General features: G+C 36.2%; 1 pseudogene; it reads left to right on the plus strand.

The window, feature by feature from the left end:
- Nucleotides 1-1,789: 1,789 nt before the first annotated feature.
- Nucleotides 1,790-12,219, plus strand: part of LOC116754972 — a 95,948-nt pseudogene continuing 85,518 nt past the window's right edge.

Consider the following 12,219-nt stretch of genomic DNA (forward strand, 5'->3'; position numbering starts at 1 on the left):
CTTTTAGTGTTGCTAAATGAGTAGTAAAGCTGTTTTAATGTATAAATGCTTACTGATTACAGAGATGAAGTTTTAAAAGTATTACTGTGTTAAAACATGACTGGAGTGGGAAAAAGACTCTCAAACATGGCAGCACGTAAGAATCACCTGGGAGCTTTTACAAAATAGTAAAGCTCAGACCACATAGCATACTAATTAGATTAGAATCTTTTGCGAAGGCAAGGATTGGACACATAAATTTTTACAAGTTCTGCAAGTCAGTCTAATGTGCAGCCAGAGTAGAGAACTATTGGCTATACCAATGCTTCTCACACTTTAATGTACCTAAGAATCACTTGGGAGTCCTGTTAAAATGCAGATCTGGTTCCATGTGTCTGGGGTGGGATCTGAGATTCTGCATATCTAACAAGCTTCAGGGCTGTGACAAGGCAGATCATTCATGGACTGCACCTGGAGTAGCAAGGGACTGTAGCATTTGTTGTAGTATTTGCTGAGACCTTGGATTTTGAAATTCATAGAGCTCTATGTGTGAATATAGAGGCTGCAGACAGAAAAAAATGTGAGTAGGGGAATAGAGGGTAGAAGGAAGGAAGAGAGGGTAAGTGTGATGGGAAAGAAGAGAAAGTGCAGGTGAATAGATAATGGGTAGATGGATGGTTTCACAGGTAGCACCTTTCCTTCTGTCTTTCCCTTAAAAGAAAATCATTGTTCTTTGCAGAAATTTTGTCTAAATTTCACCATTATCTTAAGCAGTCCTGTACCTATGAATAGTTACAATTTTGAAGAAGAGTTTTGGATTTGTTCCTTGGAAAAATATGAACGCCTCAGTGAATTTATAGCTCAGTTCAGCCTTGTCTGAGTAAGGACTTTAATGTTATAATGGCTCTAAATATGTTAGAAGCAATGTTAAGGGCAATGAGAGCTCACAACAAAATGGTAACAAATATTTATTGAGCACTCGATGTATGCCTGGAACTTTCACTTATACTATCTAATTTAATTTCAAAACAACTCTATGAGCTAAGTACATGTTTGTAATTTTATTTTTGATGTCAGAAAACTGAATCTAAGGCATTGAAGCATTCAAGATATTTTCCAAGGTCACATAAATATAAAATAACAGAACTAATATCTATACTCAGATGCTTTTACTCCAACTTCAGTGTTCTTTCCATTTAAACTAGAAGAGTTTAAAAATACAGAAATAGTAGATAGATTGAAAAATAAAGAAAAGTTTTATTGCATAATATATAGGTCATCAAAAGATGGAGACTAGTCTGTAGATTATAGAAACAGTTATGAAGAGAGCACTGAATCTAAAGAACATAATAAAAAAAGTTCAGAATATAGTCTTGAAAATTGTGAATGGTTTTGCTATTGGACTACTCCAGTAAAAGACTGAACTATTAAGAAGTAAATGTAAGAGTCATTTAGGAACCCAATGCTATGTTTAGTAAGTTCTTTGCTCTAATGATTCTCTAATAGTAAAAATAATCCTTAGTTTTTCTCAGCTCATTTGCTCAGAACTACATGATACATCGATGCTCTTGTGCAAAGCTGTAAGTACGTCTGTGAGAGAACTGTACAGAATACTACCCTAGGAGTAGAGAAGATATATGCGTGTGTGTGTATGTTAGAAGAAACTTGTTTAAAAAAGTAATGAAGACATTTTACCATCAAGGATGTTATAGGCTCAAGACCACCATCATCTATAGCAGTGGTCCCCAACCTTTTTGGCACCAGGGACTGATTTCGTCGAAGACAGTTTTTCCACAGTGGGAGGGTGGGGATGGGTGCAGGGGGTGGTTCAGGTGGTAGTGCGAGTGATGGGGAACGAAGGAGAATGGCAGATGAAGCTTTCCTCGTTCACCTGCTGCTCACCTCCTGCTGTGCGGCCTGGTTCCTAAACAGACCGTGGACCAGTACCAGTCTGTGGCCTGGGGGTTAGGGACCCCTGACCTATAGAGAATATGTAAAATGAGTTTTAGATTAATGCTGAGATAGGTACACTCTCATGCTAAAGGCAGTTCAAAACCCTCATGCACTTACTGTATACCCACCTGTAGTATGTTAGCAGTGGCTGCCATTAGATTCTTCTCAGCCATTAACCCAGACTCTGCCTTTCTGTCTGATGCACAACATCACTCTCAAGTTGCTTCTCTATTTCTCCTCCTGGCTTTTGAACTTGTTGTGGCATGATAAGGACTTGATATCCCTTGCGATTAATTTTCAGCTCTGGGAAGATGCTCCTCTCTGATACAATCTCTCAGAACTTGTCCTCTAGCATCAGGTTTTAACTAGCTCTTTGTAATGTCCTCCCTTCCTTCCTGAGCAAAAAGGCTCAGGTAAATGTATTGCAATTACAGTTGTGTTGAAGATATTCCCAACATACCTGATGCTGATGTGCATTAACATGCATTAAGTGGTAAAATATCAAGGCTAATATTCTCATCACTACTTTCCAGAAATACATACTGACAATGTGATCTAAGGAAAACAGCAGCAAAAGGAAGCCTAGTCTAGCCCATTTGTAAATTTTGCTTTACAAGTAAACCTGATCAATCTTTGTTATTGTTAAGTAATGGGTTATTGCTGAGGATGTGAAAAACCAAATGAGAGGGAATCTGCCAAGAAAGATTCAAACCAAACATAAGATTGCCCACTATTTAATTCTCTTGTTTCTGTACTAGTTTCAGATTCAGGCATTTCATGAAACTCTGGCCAAATGCCAAGGATAAAATTCAGTATGTTGTGCCTGACTTGGAAAACTAAATTACAGAAAAAGTCCTTCTCAGGTCTATTCCTTAAATGTCAGTGGTGCAAAAGCATACTAAAATAAAGTCTGCATGTATTATTATTGCGATTAGTATTTTCATTATTTAAATGTAAATTTTCATTTTTATTAATTTAAGGGAAAATTCTGGCTTTATATATGTGTTCCTGTATAGATAAATATATATTAAATGACTAAAGTAGGAATGATGGTCTCTTCCATATCTTCTTATGGAGTGAATTTTAAGACTCTTATAAAGCCATAAAACATTTGTATTCTTTTTCTTGAAAAAATGAAGGCGAATCCCTATCACCTTTAGATATGTTACACCTCTTGATAGTGTCCCACAGTTCTTGAACGTTTTATTCTGTTTTTCTTCTTTTCCATTATTGTCTTTTTGAGTTGCAGGTTGGAAAATTTCTATTGACCTAACTTCAAATTCACCAATTCTTTCTTCATCTGTGTTGAGTCTAATGATGAGCCTGTAGGAGGCATTCTTCATTTCTGTTACTGTTTTTAATTTTCTTATAATTCCATTTCTCTTTTGGCATTACCCATTTTCATCTTCAGATATGACATCAAACACTTTAACATAGTAAACAAACTTTCACAAATTTTTGTCCCTTTTTGCTTCACATTTTACACTATAGGTGCACCAAATTACTTCATGTATTTCTATACAAACCCTTTTCAATTCCATGTTTAGTGAAATTCTTATCTTTCAATACCAAGCTCAAATATTACTCTGTGAAGCCTTTCTGGTCTGACCTCACCACTCCTTGGCATGATTATTAATAGCTCCTTCCTATGTTTTGTCAGAATATTTTCTATATAACTTTATATATTCAATACATATTATACATATTGCTATTATGTTATATTATTATACCTATTATATTGTTATTACATCTATTGCTGGATATCTATTTCCTTTATAAGACTATAGCATCCTCAACAACAGGGAAGACATTTTATCCATATTTACAATTCCTGGCACATAGTAATTGTTCAATGTTTTATTACTTATACTCTGTCTTATTCTTAAAAGCATGGTAAAGCTTAGAATAAAACATAAGCAGAAAAAAAAGAGTGATAAATTATAAATAGAAATATAGGATCCAAATAAGTGGAAGTGCATATAAAATTTAAAACTTGAAACCCTTTCAAATAAATGTCCACATATTCAGACTACTTAAGGACACAACTGTGTTTTAAACCTGGCTCTGAGCTTCCTAGAAGGGAAATAAGTAAAATGAGATACGTGGTATATTAGGAAGCAAATTGCCACAACAATGAGAGATAACAAAGACCCACAACATCTCAGCAGTCCATACCATTTATTTATCATGCATCTCCAGGTCAACTTGAACAATTCTGTTGATCTCAGCTGGGCTGAGATCTGGGGATTAGATGGGTATTGGCTGATCTAGATTGCAGTGACATATATTCTGCTTCAAGGTGCAGCTATGAGGGTCTGCTCCAGTGTCTCTCAACTCTCTTGAACCAGTGGGCTAGCCAGATCATGTTCTCAGGGAGATTTGGGGATCAAAAAGACAGGACCAATATTGAAGTCACTTTCCAAGCCTTTGGCTCTGTCATGTCCACTAGGATTCCATTGCCCAAAGTAAGTCAGATCCAATGTCAAGAGGCAGGAAAATACCGTGTTTCCAAGTAAGTGGCACCAATGAGGCACTGAATAACTCTGAATCATAATCTAATCATACATCATAAATACTGAATATATTTTAAAAGAATATTATTTAATAAGGGGAAACAAAACAAAACAAAACTTGATGTACCAGTCTAGTACACCAGTAAATATTTCTCAAGTGCTATTTTTTGTGGGAGGTCCTTAGTGATACATTATCACTGATAATATTTTCTAAGCCAATCTGGTTTTAAATTTGTATCATTGTTTCCTTAGCTTCACCTAATACAAATAGGTGTTTATGATATGGTTATTGTTTCACATGCATTATTTAATAATACCTCTATAAACATGTCAGAAAAGGAAGGCACTGTCTTTATTTCCATTTTATAGATGAGGAAACATTACTCAGGGATATTAAGTAATATTTCCAGTACCAAAGATTTAATAAATGACATAATTCAGGTATCACAAAATCCTAGTTCATTCCATAATGTCATGTCATTTTTCCAAGGACTGGAACTGCTTTAATTCTGAAATTGATAATGATAATGTAAATAGGAACTATATTCATACACAAGGCTAATAGTTGTTTGCAGTATTAAAAGGGCTTGCCACTGCCTATTTTTCTAGCCTCATCAATATTCACAGTGGTGTTTATATTCATTTTTGCATGTGGATGTCCATTTGTTCCAGCACAATTTGTTGAAAAGACTATCTTTTTCCATTGAATTACCTTTTCTCCTTTGTCAAAGATTCAGTTGGCTGTGTTTGGCTGGTCTACTTCTGGCTCTCTGTTCTGTTCTAATGATCTATTTGTCTATTCCTTCACCAAAACCACCCTGTTTCGGTTATTGTAGCTTTATTTTAAGGCTTAAAGTCATGTGGTATCAGTCTTTTCACTTGTTCTTCTTCAATATCACTTTCTAGGTCTTTCACATATAGATCCTGAACATATTTTATTAGATTTGTTCCTAAGTACTTCATTTTCATGACAATATAAATGGTAGTTTTTAATAGACAATTTTTTAGAGCAGCTTGAGGTTCACAGCAAAATTGAGTGGAGGGTACAGAGAGTTCCCATATACCTCCTGCCCCAAAATATATACCTCCTCCCTCATTATCAACATGCCCCACCAGAGTGGTACATTTGTTACAACTGATGAAGCTACATTGTCACATCATTATCACCCAGAGTCCATAGCTTACGCTGGGGTTCACTCTTGCTATGGTACATTCTGTAGGTTTAGATACATATATAATGATATGTATACACCACTGTACTATCGTACAGAGTAGTTCCACTGCCCTAAAAATTCTCTGTGCTCAGCCTATTTGTCTCCAATTTTGCCTTTCCCAGAATGTCATACAGTAGGAATCATACTGTATGCAGCCTTTTCAGATTGGCTTCTTTCACTTAGTAATATGCATTTAAGTTTCCTCCATTTCTTTTCATGGCTCATTTCTTTCTAGTGCTGAATAATATTTTATTTTCTGAATGTACCACAGTTTGTTTATCTGTTTACCTACTGGAGGACATCTGGTTGCTTCCAAGTTTTGGCAATTATGAATAAGCTTCTATAAACCTCTATGTGCAGGTTTTTGTTTAGACATAAGTTTTCAACTCCTTTAAAATATCAAGGAGTGTGATTGTGGGATCATATAGTAAAAGTATGTTTAGTTTTATAAGAAACTGCCAATCTGTCTTCCAAAGTGACTGTACCATTTTTCGTTTCCACTAACAATGAGTAAGAGCTCCTGTTGCTCCACATCTCGCTAGCATTTGGTGTAGCCAGTGCTCTGGATTTTGGCCATTGTGTTGTGTTTGTCATTTCAAGTTCCACTTTTCCATGGTTGATATCTAGGAAAGCAATGAACTTCTGTGTATTAACCTTGTATCTTAAACGTTGCTATAATTGCTTATAGGATTTTTGTTGTTGTTGATTATTTGGGATTTTCTACATAGATATCATGTCATTTGCAAGAAACGCCCCCCCAAAAAAACCCCCACAAAAAAACAGCCCCCCAATAACCAGTTTTATTCTTAAATCCCAATTTGTATACTTTTAATTTCTATTCTTATCTTATTTCATTAGCTAGGACTTCTGGTACAATGTTGAAAAGGAGTGGTGAAAGAAACATTTCTGTGTCCTCACATGGTGTTTCCTCTGTGTACGCATATCCCTGGTATCTCTTTTGTGTGTCCTAATTTTCTCTTCTTATAAGGAGACCAATCAGATTTGATTAGGGCCAATCCATATGACTTCATTTAAACTTAATTACCTTTTTAATCATCCCATTTCCAACATAGTCACATTATGAAATAGTGGGGGGTGAGAGCGTCAACATACCAATTTTGAGGGACAAAATTCAGCCCATAAGAAACACTATAAGCATAAGTCTTGCTGAGAGCAGCCTCCAGTAAACTAAGTCTTGACCAAGAAGGATACAGCTGCTTTTGCCTTTCTTCTCCCTTTTTTTTCTGATTGACTGAAGATGTGACAGATGGAGCTAGAGCAGCCATCATGTGATCCTGAAATAAAGGCTAAGTGAGTCAAGGATATATCAGAATGTACACTGTGGAGTCTAAAATGAATATCGGTAGCCATTTAGCTCCAGACTTCTTATTATATAAAAATTTTTTAAAAACCTGATTAATTTAAGGCTTTTGAACCAAGTGTTTTATTATTTCCTGCCAGATATAATTATACTTAATATACTTTCTATGTTAGAGATTTCATAAATTTCAATGATTAAATTTTGATTATTAGCACTAATTAAGACAATGTGTCTGTTTCAATCAGGATCCTGTTAGGAAAACAGAATTCATCCCAAGTATTCCAAATGAAGAGACTTTAATGAAAAAGTTACATATACTGGGTAAGATTAAGAAAAGGAGCAGTGAAGAAATACTGCGGTCTTGACTTCAGAATACCTGCCTCTGCTTCTAGTGTCCAAACCCAACTGGAAGACCTTTGGCAGAGGAGTCTAGTAGATAGCGTCCAGGTATGTCAGCCTTCTAGGGAAAGTGAAGGGCAGAGAAAGGCAGAGAATAAATCTTGGAGAGGTATAGGGGAAATGCAAAATAATCAGCACAGCTTCCTAGAAAACTTCAGCCTCATATTAACCATTCTTCATTTCAGTTACTCTTTGACATAATACAGTCAGTAGCTCTTCTCTAATATCAGATATCCACACTTTAACATGAATGTACAAACCTATGAATTAAATTCAACCATCTCTGGGAAATGAGATTTGACTAAAAAGTATATGAGTGAAAAATCTGTGATAATGCAAGTTGAGAAACTGCAGCTCGTAATCAGTTATAATTCATCAGAAAATAATAATAATAAAAAAGAATCCATAGCTGTATCCTAGGTATACCTTGGTTTTAATCCAATAATGATGAAAAAGTGCTGCTTAAAAGCAGTTGGAAGGTTTGGGAGGAAGTCTCAGTTTTTTTATCTATAAAAGGAAAGGAAGCAACCTCATCAATTATATTACAGGTCTCTAAGAATAAGACAAAATATCAGTGATCAAGTACATATTTTTAGACTAGAGCTTGATAAATATTTTTATAATGTATATGGTAATTAGGTTAGAGGAAAGCCTATATGTTAATGATAGCCCAAATTTATTAAGCACCTCTGATGTGTGAGATGAGTTATTCTTCTTTTCTTCCTTCTTTCTTTCATTCTTTCCTTCTTGCTTGCCTGCCTGGCTGCGTTCCTCCCTTCTTAGCTACTTTTAACAAACATTTCATGCTTTGTGGTAGTTATTGAGAATACAGAGAGCTATGGTATTACTAGAAGAATTACATAACCTAAGCTGGGGGCAGGATAGAACCCATTCTGAAATTTGAAGATCATACAGAAGCTAGCTGTGGGAAGAAGTAGGGAGGTATACAGACCGTGTGCAAAGACACTGAAAGCAGAACACATAATGCATAATACTACTGCATTTTCTAAGCATGCCAGGAAAATATAGGGTGGAGGGTGGAGGCAATCAAGGGTGGAAGAATGTAGGTCTCAGAGTGACTCATATGACTTGCTGAAGAGTGTGGTTTTAAAAGTATTAGAGTTGCTATGTGTTATCATTCAAACTAGGAAAATTTTGAGGGTGAGAGTTGGTGCTATTAATAATTACCCTGGGATAAAAGTTATAAACTGAGAATGGGCAAACCAGGATTTATGGTTGCTCTAAATATTAGAGATACATTGAATGGTTTTAAGGAGAGATGTGGTGTGACAAAAATTCCCTTTGAGGTAAAACAAGTCTGGACCCTATTTAAAAAATTAGTGAGACAGATTCTGAGACCTTGGGCCAAGCCAGCAGCAGTGGGGTTGAATACAAGAAGTTATATTTTAAAAATATAAAGCAAGTAGTACAGGATTAGACATGGATGGTGAAGAAGTACAAGTATCTCTTATGTCACTTGAGCAAGACAGCTGTCTCATATTCTTCATCAATAGTAATTGTTGGATATCCATATCTGCTACAAGTAGATTTTTAAATTATAAATCAGATATTTTTCTTGCTTAAAATTCCTAAAGGATTTCCCATTGTTTTTAGAATAAAACTCAAACTCTATACAGCCCAAAGTCCCTGTGGGGTCTGCCTGTCTCTCAGCTAAACACAGTGTCTGCTCCATTGAGTCAGGAAAGTTGTCTATTTATTGCCCAGTGCTTACTTGCATGGCACATGGTAGGTGATTAATGAATATTTATTGAACAAATAGATTAACCCATGGATTCTCCACACAGAGTCTTCTTAGGCTAGGCTTTGATTGGAAGAAGGTTAAAAATTATATAACATGTTTTATAGCTAGATGAGACCAAGAGAGGTCATTAAATCACTAGCCTTCTTACAGACGGGCATTTTTTGGGAAGCAGCCACAAAAATCAAGGCACCAGACATGTGTAAAGGTCCCTTCTGGGAGATACTGGTGCTGTGGAGCACAGCAAAGGGAGAATGCAAGTATGGCACCTGCCAGTCTCCTTCCCTGGAGAGTGTTCCAGCAGGCTCCTAGATGTATGTGTTAAATTAGATGCCTGCCCCTCAGGTTGAGGTTTTAATATAAGCAGGTGAGCCTCTTTCACTTTAAGTCTGGGCACGACTGACTGTTCTGGGCTGGGCCCTGGGGCTGGTGAATTTGAGAGCCCTGTGAGAGGTGTTTCTTACATCACTGCCATCTTGTGGGTCTCAGGACACATTGGTTTTCAAAATTAGATGTTTTGGAGGTTCATCTCTCAAGAGCATGTCTTAAAAGTTAGAATGCCCAATGTAAGTTTTGAACCCTCTACTCCTCAGGGAGAAGCTCCAGGTTTTGAGTTCCCTCCTAGGTTTTGAATGGGTTGCTGTTCTAGAGGTGGGATTTATGGTGAGATTGTGTCCCACTCTTTCCTACCAACTCTGATGTGGTTTTCTTCTCATTTGCCTGATGTGTAGTCACCATTTAGCCAGTTTTTAGGGGTTGTTTTGTTCCATATGTAGGTGTAGACTCGGATTCAGTGTGTCCATAAAAGGAGGTGAGCTCCTCACCACTAAACCAACATTATAAGGAATGTTAAAGGCGCTTCTTTAAGCTGAACATCTCCATCTTGAACTGGAACTCAAGATAAAACCTCAGAAAAACCTTAATGAAATGGAGATAAGTAATTTACCTAATAAAATGTTCAAAGTAATGGTAATAAAGATGTCCATTGAACTGGGGAGAAGAATGGATGAACACAGTGAGAACTTCAACAAAGAGACAGAAAATAGAAGAAAGTACCAAATGGAAGTCACAGAGTTGAAGAATATTATAATTGAACCAAAAAATACACTAGAAAGGGTTCAACATCAGACTAGAAGAAGCAGAAGAAAGGATCAATCAACTTGAAGACAAGGCAGTGGAACTCACCAAATCAAAGGAGCAGGAAGAAAAGAGAATAAAAACAAAGTGAAGATAGATTAAAGAACTTATGGGACAACATAAAACAAATTAACATTCACATTACAGGGCTCTCAGAAGGAGAAGAGAGAGAGAAAGGAGCAGACATTTTATTTGAGGAAATAATGGCTGAAAACTTCCCTAACCTGGAGAAGGAAACAGACATGCAGATCCAGGAAGCCCAGAGAGTTCTAAATAAGATGAACCCCAAAATATCCACAAAAAGCTACATTATAATTAAAATGTCAAAAGTAAAGGCAAGGAGAGAAGATTAAAAGCAACAAGGGAAAAACTTGTTATGTGTAAGGAAGCCCCAATAAGGCTCTCAGAAGATCTTTAAGCACAAAATTTGCAGACCATAAGGAAGTGACACAATATAATTCAAAGTTCCAAAAGAAAAAAAAAAAACAAACTTCCACCAAGAATACTCTACCCAGCAAATTTACCATTCAGAATTGAAGGAGAAATAAGGAGTTTTCCAGACAAACAAAAGCTAAAGGAGTTCCTCACCACTAAGCCAACATTATAAGGAATGTTAAAGGGGCTTCTTTAAGCTGAAAAAAAAAATAGTGCTAATTAGTAAATAAGAACACATATGAAAGAATAAATCTTACTGGAAAAATAAATATATAGTAAAGGTAGGGGACTAATTACTTATAAATTTAATGTGAAGGTTAAAAGAAAGTAGTAAAAATAACTATGTTTATAATAATTAAAGTAAACACAAGATAAAATATTTAAAATATCAAAAACATAAAATGTGCAGAGAGAGTAAAAATGTTGAGCAGAATGGGATCAAACTTAAGTTGTCATCAACTTAAAATAGGCTGTTATAGATATACATTGTTATACATAAGCCTTATGCTAACCACAAAGCAAAAACCTATAGTAAATACACAAAAGATAAAGAGAGAGGAATAGATAAGCATATCACTAAAGTCAGCTGTCAAACCACAAAGTAAGAGAGCAAGAAAAGAAGAAAGGATCAGAGAGGAACTACAAAAACAGCTAGAAAACAATTAACAAAATGGCAATAAGCACACACCTATCAATCTTTACTTTACATGTAAGTGGACTGAATTCTCTCATCAAAAGCCATAAAGTGGCTGAATGGATTAAAAAATCGAGACCCATCTATCTGTTGCCTACAAGGCACACACTTTATTTTTTTTTTTAACATCTTTATTGGGGTATAATTGCTTTACAATGGTGTGTTAGTTTCTGCTTTATAACAAAGTGAATCAGTTATGCATATACATATGTTCCCATATCTCTTCCCTCTTGCGTCTCCCTCCCTCCCACCCTCCCTATCCCACCCCTCCAGGCGTCACAAAGCACCAAGCTGATATCCCTGTGCTATGTGGCTGCTTCCCACTAGCTATCTACTGTACGTTTGGTAGTGTATATATGTCCATGCCTCTCTCTCACTTTGTCACAGCTCACCCTTCCCCGTCCCCATATCCTCAAGTCTGTTCTCCAGTAGGTCTGTGTCTTTATTCCTGTCTTACCCCTAGGTTCTTCATGACATTTTTTCCCTTAAATTCCATATATATGTGTTAGCATACGGTATTTGTCTTTCTCTTTCTGACTTACTTCACTCTGTATGACAGACTCTAGGTCTATCCACCTCATTACAAACAGCTCAATTTCGTTTCTTTTTATGGCTGAGTAATATTCCATTGTATATATGTGCAACATCTTCCTTATCCATTCATCCAATGATGGGCACTTAGGTTGTTTCCATCTCTGGGCTATTGTAAATAGAGCTGCAATGAACATTTTGGTACATGACTCTTTTTGAACTATGGTTTCCTCAGGGTATATGCCCAGTAGTGGGATTGCTGGGTCATATGGTAGTTCTATTTG

Source organism: Phocoena sinus, chromosome 6 (genome assembly GCF_008692025.1).
Source record: "Phocoena sinus isolate mPhoSin1 chromosome 6, mPhoSin1.pri, whole genome shotgun sequence".
Classification (NCBI taxonomy): Eukaryota; Metazoa; Chordata; class Mammalia; order Artiodactyla; family Phocoenidae; genus Phocoena; species Phocoena sinus.